Genomic DNA, 14726 nt, shown 5'->3' with positions numbered 1-14726 from the left:
CTATTGCAAAAATTTTACTGCAAAATATTCGAAAAAAGTGGATCGTATTGCACTCATTACCGCGTCGCGGAAAGTTTTGAAAACAGATTTAAATGCGACCGAAATGGCAACAGAAATCTGCCCTTCAGGGATGGAGTTCGGCCTCCCCTGTGCATTCCCCTTGGTCACGGCTCTGAAATCGATATGTCGTTGGGTACACTATCGATTGTCTCTTTCGACTCAATAGCTATCGATATTTTCTTGGTGGGGGAAATCTTACTGAACGCAACGTGGGTGATCAAGAAGTTACTGTTATATTTTCCTTTACCGGTCCCTCATTACTTCATTAAAGATAAATGATGGATCCTCGAAAGCAACGAGGCAGAGTGTCCGCCGTAGTTGATGTCGTATATCATAACCCTTTTGTGTGGTGCGTGATAAATTCATGTGTGCATTATCATCTTTGGTGCTGAAGTATTATCTGCTGTTTATGATTATGATTTCTTACAGGTCATTAGTGAAAAGCGTTGCACTCTTTGCTGTTGGTGTCAGAGTTGCGAGAGAATGCATAGGCCTAGACTTAACGTCTCCTGCTGCTCCTCAGTAAAGGTATTTTAAGTCATTTCTTATCGTTATGATGCACATATGTAAAACAAAATCGTTGCCATCAGTTTAAATTAATTCTGGAGATGCAATTTAGGGATGGCTATTTTTAATTGCCTGTGATATTTGTTATATACTACATTTTGAAGGGGTCCACGACTACTGTGGGCCATATTTACTGTGGACTTGTGTTTAGCAAAGTTTACATGCGCGAAAAAGCATGCTTTTTCTATGACACAAATATGAAGCACATGCGACGATGCACGTACCCTTCTAGCCATCGTAATTTGGAATTCCTAGTGTATCGTGTACGGACTTTAGATAAAAATACTTACGTCAGTTCTCCACATTTAGCTGGAAATGGAGGTTATAAAGCATTACATGCCTCTTTGCATGTTGAAAGTGTCACTACAGTGTTTCGCATGTATTTATACATACAGGCACAATCTGGACGTAATGTTTAAGTTTTATTTACTAAGTGGAATTTATATACTGATGTCGTGTTAACAGCGTAAGTTATAGTGACGCAAACTAAAGCAAATTATGGTGCTAAAGGAAAAGAAAACAAGGGAAGCTGGTATTTTGCCATTTTGACCAAAGGTAATGGTAGGTTCTTCCTAGAGGAAGAATACATTTTCTGTACCTTTCAATCGTTTTCCAGTTATATGGATCACTGTTTGGAGTAACATGTTAAGTTTTTTAGTGTTCTGTAAATTACAAAAAATGAATTTACTAACAATCTTTATTTGGATATATCCATTTATTTTTTTCTATGAATGATGCCATTTGCCTATGCATTCTGAAATTGCACACTTAGTGCTCCCAAAGGTTACTTGAATTTTAATTTTTTTCTGTATACCAGCCTTTAGTGGAGGCCAACTTAATCTATGTTCCCGGTTTAAATGATTTATATTTAGCTGGTAACCATTTTATTTTTCTCAACCTACCTACTTTCCCTCCAGACAAGTAGTGTAGGCTCATAAATTCCTTAGGTCACTAATTTACGTTATGATGGCTATTAAAATGTGTGAACTGGACAGTGTTGTGTTTATTCATCTTGCCCTCTCCCCCACCTGAAGACCAAAGGAGGAGGTGAAGTAGGTCCTCAAATTTATGTGCCTGCTTGGGTACCTTGTCAACCATGTGTTACAGCAGATCCAGCCATGTAGCCAGTAGCTCTCTCCTCTTAGTAGTTGTCCCCTCTCCCTCACTTGGTTGCATAAGAAAATCGAATGCAATCCCAACTTCATAATTTTTTATCTTTCGTTAATTTTTGAGAGGTATTTCCCTCCTAATGCAATTAGATATACATTTTGAAATGATATATATATTTTTCACTTAGGTCAATATTTTTTGTATAAATTAATTGCTTTGCTAACTCAAAAAGAGTATCCTACTCCTTTCATTCCATAATATTAACAATATTACACATTATCAACTTATAGCGCCATTTCCATTGTAAGAGCACCAAATCCTTAACACGTTGGGTGATGGCGAGAAATCTCGTCATTTTTTTCTGGAACGTTCCGGACGGATGACGAAGATTCTTGTCATTTAGGCACGTCAACCTAAACAATTTTAAAGCGTATAATACGTATTCGTTAGTACGTTGTCAGTTGTTGTTTGTTATTTATAATGAATCGATGCATCATAACGTTTTATTGGGTAAAGTTTTATTCTAAACATTAGCTTTTTAACCATGTTTAAACCAAAGGAATTACGCCCTAATAGGCACACATTTCCAAATCGGCATTCCTCGGAATTTAAATAGCCCGGTACGCAACGTGTTAAGAACTCACTTTTTCTAGTTACAGTTTCTTGTTGAACATGTTGTTGGTTGTATCTATTCAATAAATTCCCTTTAGTACTAAAATAAAGATAAAAATTCTTCTGCTATTTTTATTATTCATATGCTGTGACTTTGATACAAAAATCTCTGTCCTGTAGATGGAGTTGGAGTTCCTCTTCAAGAGACGAAGTATTTCAGCCTTTGGTATCTGCAAATGTGTTTGTGAAAATGAGTCGAATGGAAGACATTCCTGCTGCATAAAAGCTGATGAATTTGCACAAATATTACCTAATTGTGAAGATCTTAACAGCCAAGGACAGCAGTGAAGGGATGGACTTAGTCACATCAGCTTGACCAAGGATTAGGATGAATTGATGTCTCTCAAGCATTAAACCCGTTCATCTTTTTCCCTATAGGAAGTAATGGCTCCAAGATTCTGTTATTTCAATGCCATTTTTTTGTGGTGAAATATGATCTGTGTTGTACCATCATATCTTTTAAAGTTTTAAGAGCCTTCAATCTATCATGAGTATGTTATATTCCTGCGAAAGAAGAATTTTCATGCCATTATTTTTATTCTTAATTTTCTTTCATGAACTTGAGGTTCTTTGTTATTGATATTAGTTTTACTAATGTGAAATGAAATATGAATCCTATGCATGAAATGTTTGAGTGGTTATCATCTATTGTTAAGAAATCATCATTAAACCATGATATCTTTATCTTTTGAATCAAATAGACCCATCAAGCTCTATTGCATTTATTTTATTTTACTCAACCTCTATAACTTCTATAATTCATGAATGGAAGGCTACTGAAATGGCCTAGTCTTATCAGTATGTACATACGTAATTTATGGCTGATACTGATGTTAATGAAAGAAATGAGAACATGTAGTTTTTGAATTAGATACATATTGCTAGTTAATTAAATGTAGTTTCATTTTTATCCTATGCCGTATTAACATTATTCCAGCGCTTTTAAGATGCTTCATATATTTTTCAATAAAGTAGGCTCCTACCAGGGCCAGCCCAGAGCAAAATGCTGCATGTGCAAGAGTTTTTTTTGCAACCTGTAAAATGTAAATGTGTTAGAAATTAACTCAAAAATGGTATAGTTGGTCCATGACCGAAATTTTTTGGATCCTAATATCAGAAGCGAGTGTTTTTTTAGGGAAATGAAACCAATGCTGGCAATAAGTAATAAGTGGTGATGCATTTAGTTACTTAAATAATCATTTTCAGATACGGCAGACTCCTGATTATCCGGCAGGGGTATATCCGTGTTTTGGATTATCCGTGCTTGATTTTCACTCTCGCTCAAAATTTTCCGCGATCTTGGTAAAAAAATAAAATCGATCGCAAAATCATCAGGATTACTGCATTAATGGTATGACTCACGGGCTTATTATTTCCGTTAGAATCCCCTTTGTAAACGGAAGGGATCGTGAACTAGCTGCATTCATGGAAGCACCATTTCCAAGCCTAGCGGTGCATGACCATGCTTTGTGATCACAGATACACATCCCACAGCAGTTGCAACCCGGGCAACTTGTGCGAGACGCGACTACGTGGCGTGGTGCCTGACAGTGTTGTTTCTGACGTCGAGCAGTGGTTTTGAAGCATTCGTGCAAACTACTTTTCTGTATCAGTGATCACACAGCCATGGATATGTGGTTTTCGAAAGCAGGCCTAACATGGAGCATTCATAGCACGAGTGCAACTACAGTGAAACCTCGATTTACATTCCCCCATTTTACATTTTCCCTGATTTTGCACACTACCGCCTTAAAACATTGATACTCTATTTTACAATTTCCTCAATTTTGTACTTTATGTAAGTGGTCCATTCAAAAGTGTAAAATAGAGGTTTCACTGTATGTTATTGCCACTAAAAAGATCACAAACTGGAGACGAAAGCTCTCAATGAATCTGGGAAGCACTCTAAAATAACAGATAAATAATAATTTATTGTTTTCTAAGTAAATTATGAACATTATAAGACAATGAAGAAAAATTTTGGGTTATCCATGTTTTCTGATTATTCACGCCGTCTCTCCCCACCGTTAGCCAGGATAATTGGGAGTGTGCTGTAATTTCTTCAAGATTTAAATATTTTAACTCGATTTTCTAATTTAAATGGGGAAGCTGAAACAAAGCTCATAGTAAAGAGGAAAATCCTAACGTTTACTTGTACTCGATAGTTTTTTTTATCAGACAGAAAATCACAGACAAGTTAAAGCAATGAAATTGATGAAAAATATGTTTCAGTATGAATATGTGTATGTATTCTTTAAAATGTTATGCCAGTCATTAAGATGTTGAGAAGCGTAAAATTTGGTACAAACTATACAGAGAATGTGCATAGGCATAGGTATATTTGTATGTGGATTAGTACTTAAAATCAAGAAGCAATATTATATTAAAGGTGGAAGTTTAATGGGGTCTACTGAAGTAATGGGTACAGGGCTATTTACAGTGTTGGGGAGGGAAGTCCAATGAGTGGAAGCCTTGGTATTGCATGGAACACTTTGTGCGGGAGGGGTGGGCGTAGAGCAGGTAAGCAATGGAGCATCAAATGTGAGGTCAATGATGAGGATGTAAGGTGTAGAAAATATCAAGAGGAAAAGGGAGAATAGGTATCCAGGGGCTGTGTGATGTGAGTGGAATGGAGGGAACTTCTGGAGTGATGGATTCAGGGTTGTGTAGGGTGGTTGTTAGGAAATTAACTTTAGTATTAAACAGGAAGCTGGAGTGAGCTAAGAGAGTGGTCAACGAGAGATACCAAGTGATTAATGTATGATTATAAAATGCCAAAAAATCATGTACATAGTCAGTATTTACAAATATTGAAATTCATTGGCAATACATGAGAAGCCTACGTCAAGTTCTCCCAGTCAAGATATCCTAGAGCTAAACTATTGCTGGTATTCATCGATATTGATGAGGTACCTACACTGCCAGCCACCATCAGGGTGTATAGCATGGAGTGATTCCACACCAGGCATGCAGCCCTAACTTTAGCCTTACTGTTGTCAAAATTATGTGTTGCTGTGATTTGCTAATTTATATCTGGACTAAAGTGCATGCTAAAATAATGAAAAATGCGTCATTTATAGATAATTTTTTTAAATTCTGATTTATATTTCGTTTTATCAATTCAATATATCAAGTCAATAATGTTGTCATGCAAATGCAATAAATGACTCTGCCCACCATAAAATTAGTTGTTTTGTCTACTTCATGAACTTTAAAGTTGTACATGAACAATTGTAACTCAACCTAGGAAAACTGCAAAGTATACCGCATTCATCTTCTGCAATAAGTTGTAAAGATTAATAGAGATATATAAAATGGCTTTGGCATATATGTAGAATGCATATTTTGTTGTTAATTACTGAATATGTTTGTGCTTATCTAATCCTACATTTTATCACTAAAGAAAAATTTTAACTGATAGAAACACTGCACGTAATTTATTTGTAATTTTTATATGATTCGAAAATACATGATTTAGTATATGTAGTATAAATTATATATGGACATTATTTAAATATGCCAGACTGAATGATTGCTGTGCTGGCACGTCTTGCACCCAAAACTCAAAAAGAACTAGAGAAGCATGGATGATGAACAGATGCGAGGATGTACAAAATTGGTACAAGAGAAAGCGGGAGCGGCCGATAATATAGTCAGGAACCATTTCAAGGAGTACAAGATATAATACCATAAGGGACAAGTACGGAAACATTTTAATTGAGAATGATGACAAAGGCGATAGAATACCTGAAGGAGTTATTCAACAGAAGCCATCTCAGCACAAAAATTATCGAAGAGGAAAGTGAAGTAGAAAAGGATGGCATGGGATCTAGCATATTAAGATCATAAGTTGATGTAGCAATAAGAGACCTGCAAAACAATAAGGCCCCAGGAATAGATGATATTCCAGTAGAGGTTATAAAAATACAGGAGAAAAGGTAATAAATACATTGTATAAAACTATCTGCGATATGCGCTCAAAAGATTTACCTAGTGACATTGAGAAGAAAGCCATCATACATATGCCCAAAAATAAGAGAGCAGAGATGTGTGAAGATTTTGATGTGCACACCTAGCATTTCTTTCTAATCATAAGTGCTGGGTAAGTTATGGATAGTTGGCCATTTTACATAGTGCTACCTTGTCTGGTACAGTGTGCACTGTTGGGTCACTCTCCTTGCTTGTTTTAAAAGAGTTTCTCCCTGGGTGGCACATCCCATTGGTGGGTAACACTTACTTCCGGTTGAATCACATGTGTTACCATTCATAGTGTAGACACACCAAAGGTTATGCCTCAAAGATCTCATTTCACAAAATGAAGACGCAGAAAATATTACAGGGAGGAAGTCTGGTATGACCCACCAGTGGGTCCCATTGCATGGAATGAGATGGTAGCAAGGCCGTCCATAGGGGTACATTAAGGTATTTTTGGAATATTCACAATATTTTACAATTTTTACCAATCTACAGTAATATCTTATGAAGGGAGGATGCTATTATGATAACCATCCCATCAAGCCATAACACAACCCATCGAATCTGCTTGGGGACTGTCTTTTCATTCAGAATAAAACTTATTTTTGTCTTCCATGTGGTATTACGAGAAGTAAATCCATTCAATGTCGCTGTTTTGTTAAGACTTGTGAAGAAGAATATGAGTAAACGCTTCAAATGTGCACATGATAATTTAATGCACCTCAATTCAATGGAGTTGGAATGAATTGGGCCATCACCAGATGCTCAGGAAGAGGGACACCCACTAATCTGTAGCATATTTGAACAATGAATAAATTCAGATGATTTCCCTCATCTGAAATTTCCTTGTTGGCCAAAGAATAACAACCCACTGTAGAGGTAACCCATTTTTCTGCTCAGCAACAGTGGTGTCACAAATATTATTGGGATACTTTTTCCTCATGGTACTTACACACTACTTTCTGTTTCTCAACTTATGGAATATTTTGGCAGAAAAGAGCTATAATAAATGTTAAGTCTGGCATAATTTCCGTTAATGTAGAGTAGAAAACAAGAATATTACCTCAAAATAAGACATACTAATTTAAAATTAATGAGACTTTTGGTGACTCACCCATTTCTAGTGAAGATATAAATATCGCCTACTCGCTGGGACTTGATAGCGAATCATCAAGTCAGTGCTCAGGATTCTTCTCCAGGCAGCTGCGAACGTTGTAGTCACCCTTCGAATTCACAGCTACAGTCCTCACAGACGGTGACTTTGGAGACAAATCTGCATTTGGTAGCAAAACCCATAGATGGCACATAAAAGTTCTCAGAAGATCTCCCAGCTCACAATGTGGTCAATGTTTATGTTTAGACAATTCAGGGTGTTTGTTTTGTGGTGCTTCAGTTGCTTGAGCTGGTTTACAGAGCACTTTGTTTTCGGACTGCCAGGAAGTGACATTCAAGGCCTGGGGGACACGGATATTAGCAGCAATGTACGATGGAAATGAAATTCAAGCATCATTATTCCTCCTCCTTTTGTTTATCATTTATCAGATGTGAACTCCAGCATAAAACATACCTTTCACCACATTAATTTGGAGAGTTAAATGGAAAGCGTGAGTGATTACAAGCATTACATCCTCTTCTGCAAGCAGTTCGCTTTCATGATGATTTTCTATCCATGCAGGGATTGACTGCAATTTTTGTCCTCGTGGACTTGAAGTCACTGTAGCAGGGGATTGTCAACCAGCCTCAGGGGAGCCAACAAAATCTTGATGGTGGATGAAATCAGATGGTGGAGGTCTTTCTCACAGTTTCTTGTCAGGAGGGTGCGGCTGTTGGTGACTGAAGTGCCAGTTTCCTCCAACAGCTCTTCGATGAAGAGTGTGTCAAAGTGGACCTTTATACCAAGGAGACTGCACATAAGAGGCCCAATGCCATCCCACAGAAGGCTGATTTCTGTTGCCACTTCAGTTGCATTTTAGTAATTGGTTTTCAAAAATGTCGGCCGCACGGTGATGAGTGTTCCACTTTGTTCCAATATTTTGCAGTATAATGTTTGTAATTGCAAGGAACAGCATTGAAAAGTTATGAATTTGATAGATCACATCATCATGTGCTTAAATTTTGGTTAATACCCCTAATTATACCTTAATTCCCCGTGAAACTCGGAACACTTCATCAGTTTTAACTTCACATGTTTTAACTTTCATCAACACAATTAAATGCATGGTGAGTTACAACACATTCAGAGGCGACTTGAGGATCCTCTTTCATAATATTTGTGCTTTATACCTTGGATAAAGAATGATATCGCCGTATGCTCATTGAGAAGCCACCTGCTGGTTTCAGCCATCTCTTTAGTGAAAAGGGCTGTGAATGCGGCATTGTTCCATGCCTCGTTGACCTGAAGTCTTGTGAAGGAACGGCATATTTCATGCCTGTAATTGCCCTTTACGACAGCTTTGATAAGTGCAATGGACTGTTTGTAGACCAGGACGATATAACTGGGATGGCCGTTGGCTTGCTGCAGACTGGAGGGTACCACGCAGTTTTTCTGCCAATTGGCCTCTGGAATGAGGCTTGGGGTGGCACCATTGGCTTCCTCCAGCTAGACCAACGCCTGAGGAAGATACAAAATAAATTGCTTGATGGATAAACAATAGTTGAGGAATATTAGAAAAAAAAACTCATGTTGCTTCCGGCATTGGAGACATTCACAAAACAATATTGTGCTAATCAGTGGCATTACTAGGAATATGCTTTAGGGAGGGTAGGGGGTCTATGGGGGTGACCTCCCCCCCAAGGCAATGGGAAAAGTTTTGAAAAATTACGTGGCTGGAAATACATTTTACATCATTTTGGCACTTAAAATTTGAGCTTCATTTGCAATTCTGTGGGAAATCATCACAACAGGGAGAACATTAGCATACCATAAAATTCTCTGAGGCTTTGGGGGGATCTATCTCTATAACCTCCCCTCCATAGTTATGCCACTGGTGCTAATGGGGTATATCGCAAGGTTCATAAGATGAAAAGAAAACCAAAAAGGGACGAAACAGAGCTTAGATTCTCTGCAGAGGACTCGTAGAGGGAAACACCAGATATTAGCAGATAATGATATGCATCTGGTTGACACAGGATATGCAGATTACAGGGATAGGAGAGGATTAAAAAGGGAATAGCCGAATTAGAAGAGAAGTTAATTTGATAAGTAGAGTAGATAGATGAGCAAAGTGTAGATCACAGACAAAATGACGAAGAAAATAAATAGATGGGAGAAAGAAGTGTGAGAACACAGTCTAAAAGCCAGGAAAAAAGATGTACAAGGACTTTGTTAATGAATCAAAGCAGAAAACCATGAAGGCAGAGAGGCTATCAGATTAATTGTTGATATGTTTACTTTGTGGAAATTCCTCAATAGAATGATGCAAACAGTTATATGTAATAATTTTCTACACTTTTTAACCTGCTCATCTGGTTTCAATGTTTGCACATCATTATCATGATGCATCATCATCTTGCAAGAGCTCTCAGAATGAAGAGCAGCTGGCCTGGTATACATATTGCTGGGAGGTGTAGGTGGGATAAAATTTAGAAGTAGGAATTGGGGGATTTAAGTTGGTTACTCATTTGTATGACAGAGGTCTAGTCAGGGCCATCGGACAAGAATTTTTAAGGGAAGGAAGGCCTCTCACCTTAAGGAGAGGTGAGTTCATCGTCGGCACCACTTCATTATCCAGACCTTCTTTAAAAGACTTGGAATACACTTCTATTTACTAATTTTTTTTACAAAATCCAGATGTATACCTTTGTCAAATACATACAAAATTTCATGGTTAAAAATCAGATGAATGTTCACAAGTAAATAATGTAAATGTTTTGCAAATATAGATTTGTTGTCATAATGTAAAAATGATTTTTTATGTTCATCAATTCTTAAATACATTTCTTCCCAGTTTCACCAGCATAACAACAATTACAATCCTTTGTGTTACAACTCAGGAAATAAACATCGCTCTTTTATTGGGATCTTTAGAATCAAACAACAATTTACTGTAGGTGATATGATTATAAAAACACAACTTAAAATCATCTTTAGGGAATATTTTTCCAATTTTTTACAATAGATGACCAAAAAATGGTAATTTTGCCCACTTTTTATTTGACCGTGGAATAAGGGAGAAGTTTATTGCACAGATGTAAATATTTTGAGGACAGGCTGCTGGCACTGCTATAAGGAAAACTCACCACTGCCTTTCCTTTCTTCCAATCCGATTAAGTCCAGGAGACCCGTTATCTGAACACGCGCTGGACCCAAGGGGAAGTAGAGAGGGTTCCTCAGTCGGTAAGTTTTGCTATCTCACATGGTGCAGTGGTGCACCACCCAACTTCACTTTATTGCTATCCTTGAGTAGGTTCGACTGCAAGTGAAACTGAACGTGCTGCGCGGTTTTTACTCTCCATCTGCTTCCACTTGGAAGGGTTTGATTGCAGGTCCGCTGCTAGAATGCATTTTCTCACAAAATTCAAGCATATCACATTTCTAATTATGCGGTCCAACCATACCCCGTTTTTAGGTCTTGAGGAAGACCCAGATTCCCATGGGTAACGATTACTCCTCTTTTTTAACCTTCCGAACTTCAGTCTAAAATTTTTTGTTCACTTCAGTTACTCGTTTTATATCGATGCCCAGCACTAATTGACAAATCCTTCATTGGCTATAGTTTTCGTGATTTGTAGTGATCTCGCAAGGAAGTTCCTTGTTTTCATAGCTATAAATCTTGTGATTCAGTAATTCCTTAGTTTCTGACAACAGCAAAACTAAGGAGTAATGAACCGGTATATTGGGCTTCATGTATTTTAATTTCTACTCTCCGTTTTTTAAAATTGGTTTAAGATGAGTTGGCACAATAAATTGTTCAAGTTGTTCCTTCCAATTAAAATATAAATTTTCCAGCGTTTAGACTCAAGTGTAGCCTTTTGCGAACCAGTTTTTTTAAAAATGTTGACTACCAATAATGTCGTTGACATTCTTGCGGAGAGAACTGCAGGAAGAAAATGCAAGAGATATAAAAGAAAAACGTGGATGCACGAAAAAGGAATTCGAATAAATTGCAAGAGTTGTTTTCCATTAATGGGAGATGGAGGAGGCAAAACTTGTTAATTTTGTGAAAATGAAATTTTTTAATTCTGATGAGAGAAGATGGCAATTGCTTAATTGTTCGCGATAAAATTCCTTTTTTTTAAGAGAAGAATGAAACTTGACGGGATCAAATTGAAGATTTCGCTGATGTTGTCTTTTGCTACCTTCCAAACACCCAAGGTTTGTACTTTCCTTGTATTCTAATGGTAATATAGGGTCCCCTTGGCTTTTGTTACAATAATGATAACAACCTTTTTTAACGGCTGACTCCGATCAAAGTAAGGGTAGGCTAAGTAGAGAATTCACCGATATCACTACTTGCTCATAAGACGAAAAACTAAATTGCTAAGGGAAAGAAACTACCTTAAAAAAAATTCCCCTGCAGACAGGGGTGCCGACTTACAAAAAATATTGGGGGGCCCAAACCGGGGACCTTGCCCCGGTAAATTTTATAAGTAGTGAATTTTAAGTTTTTTAAGCATTTTAGAAGAGTCACATGATCAACATTAGAACCCTGATCACTCGAATCTCGGTATCTGGACACTCCAGGGAAAATCGGCAAGCCTGACATATTTTTTCGTCACATCTGTAACGGATTTTTGTGGGAGCTCGGGCCCCCTCAGGCCCCATTGAGTCGGCGCCACTGCCTGCAGAGTTATATCTAACGATTTGATCGTTTGATTATTCTTCCTCATAGAATAATCCTCCAAGGTCGTTAGTATATTAATTGCGTTTGCTTGGTTTCGCTTATAGTAGGGCCCGCCCGCCTTGTGACGGTGCGGGAATCCTCGTCCCTTCCCTTCCTTCCCCGTCCTTTCCCTGGAGGCGTCGTCGGGCTCCTATCGCGGCGGCGCACAGTGGTCCCAAATCGAAAAAAGCTGGCCAAAAGTCATTTTTTCGACTTTTCACGAGGAATTTTTGAATTAGGTATTCGGATTCTACAGGATATGGCCTATAATATTTCGTACCTGATAGGTCTGTGTGATTATTATGTTGACCTGTGTAACCCGTCAAACATGGGCATATTCAGCCTAAAACGCTCGAGGCGTAGAAATAGTCGATTTTAGGGCAATTCAACTTAATAAATCACTATTTTAATTTCAAGGGATTCATTTGTAAATTTTAATACGGTAATAATGCATATTTTTTTACAATATTATAGTATTTTCTGTTCGTTTCAGAATTTATTATAACAATATTTAATTATTTATAATGTTAGCTATTTTTGAGCCTATTTTTAGTCAAATGTGTCGATATAGTTTTGTGCCCCTCGAAGATTCCTATGCTGAATCCTTAGGAAGAGTATATCACCTTGAGTGCGGCATGACGTGATATCACGTCATGGTGCGCTATCCCCTGGTGCTGATGACGTGATATAACGTCATGCGTACCCCGAGGGTTCCGGCCCTCCGTAAGAGCTCGGTTCAGTGCTATTATGACATTTTGCCCCCCTAAGTTGCTCAGCAGGGATCTAGCAGCGCATTTGTGAACGCCGTTTCAAGCAACCTTTCCTGGGAGGATAGGGAGAAATTTTTTCTTTTATCTTAAGGTAAGCCAATTTCCATTCATTTTCCCCCCTGTATTTTATGCTATTATTTTTATTTCTTTCTATTAATGCGTGAGAATGACAAATTTTATTTGAGTTTTATTTTAAAAATCTGGAACTATCTGGAACTTAATTATGTGTGTTTATTAATTTTTTTTCTGTTTTAATAATGTTTAGCGAGAATATAGATATTTTTTCCATCCTTCCTTTTTTTCTTCTTGCGAGCCTAGTATTTTTCGAACCTTTATTGTCTGATGTTAATAAGTTTTATTCAATTAATACATGAAGTACTGTGATTAGTTAAACTTAAATGTAAATTTAAAAATGCCATTACAATTTATTTGTGCAACGTAACATATCTCTAACTTTTGCACCCTTCCTTTGTTTGTCAGTGGAACTCCTAAGCAGGGAAGGGATCGACAAGCGGCAATCTTACGAGAGTGAAGGAAGTTATTTACGGAAAAAGTGTAAGCTATTTTAAATATTTATTGTTGATACATGCATATTATGCACCTATAAACATTCTTGTTATAATTGCAAATAACTGTTTGAACATTATCCCATGGATTGGCGAAGAAGTGCTAAGGAGTTGCTTTATAAAAATGCTTTTATTTTCTCGATAACTGTGAAATCAATGGCTTATGGGTGCTCTCAATTCTTTGTCTCGCCATTGTGAATATTTAGTTCCTAAACATAGTTTTACATTAGTAAAGCTGTTTGTAGCATTTCAGCTTTGGCCTATTACACCGAGTGTGTTTATTTTGATCATGTTATTTATCGGAATTTAAAAAAAAAAATGCAATGTATTTATTGCAGATGGTACGGAAGCGAGGAGTAAAACGGAAAATTTTTCATGCTGGCCGGTAGTCGATGCTGCTTGAAAGAGGTGAAATTCTCTATTTATCAGCTTTTGCCGATGATCAGCAGTCTTCGACCTTCCTTCAGGACTTGCAGCCATCGACGTCGAGGGAGGAAACCTCCGCAAGGACACAAACATTTCCTTCTTAGCTCTCTGCCTTCTCTAGCATAATGTACACGAAGAAGGAATAGCGGGGGCTCCTGGAAGAGAGCGGGATCAGGCATTCTCTGAAGACTCCGAGCTAGAAATTAGAGAGGAGGAGGGTGGGGAGGAGGTTGAACCCTCACAGTCAGGTACTCCGTTGCCTCCTTCTACGCCAGATCCCTTTATGTCAATCACTGGCCCATCCCCTTTGTCCTATTCTTTCCCTGAACCCTCTAACAATACCGTCAGTCCTTCTCCATCCGAACGTCCTTTGCGGTGGACCCGTAGTTCAGTGACCCCTCAAAATATCACTTTCATAGAAAACCCAGCTCTCACCACTTCACACCCTTCCAACGATCCAAGTTTTTTTTGCGTCTCCTTTTCCCAGACACCCTCTTTCGTATTCAGACATACTTTCTTATAATCTCCGAAAGAATAGGTTAGGAATTGGAAACAATTGACCTATGAGGAGTTTTACCTTCATTGGCCTAATATTTCACAAGGTAGGTATTCCTATAACCAATATATCCGACTAATGGATCATTGCAATAGTATTATAGGTTAAATACATTGTTATAAAATTTGTGAGAGAGGTATTTCCTACATTGGTAAAACATACTTGACTGTACGTAGTTGTATATAATAATATATAATTTGAA

General features: G+C 37.7%; 1 long non-coding RNA gene across 1 annotated transcript; it reads left to right on the top strand.

Annotated features, from left to right (window-relative positions):
* The first annotated feature begins 212 nt into the window (after positions 1-212).
* On the top strand, positions 213-3125 carry LOC124171370. Its single transcript, XR_006867695.1, has 3 exons — positions 213-409; positions 490-588; positions 2530-3125. It is a non-coding gene; the product is annotated as an uncharacterized LOC124171370 (long non-coding RNA).
* Positions 3126-14726: the final 11601 nt, after the last annotated feature.

Source organism: Ischnura elegans, chromosome X (assembly GCF_921293095.1).
Source record: "Ischnura elegans chromosome X, ioIscEleg1.1, whole genome shotgun sequence".
Classification (NCBI taxonomy): domain Eukaryota; kingdom Metazoa; phylum Arthropoda; class Insecta; order Odonata; family Coenagrionidae; genus Ischnura; species Ischnura elegans.
The sequence above is the reverse complement of the archived record's forward strand: the minus strand, read 5'-3'. Positions and strand labels throughout refer to the sequence as shown.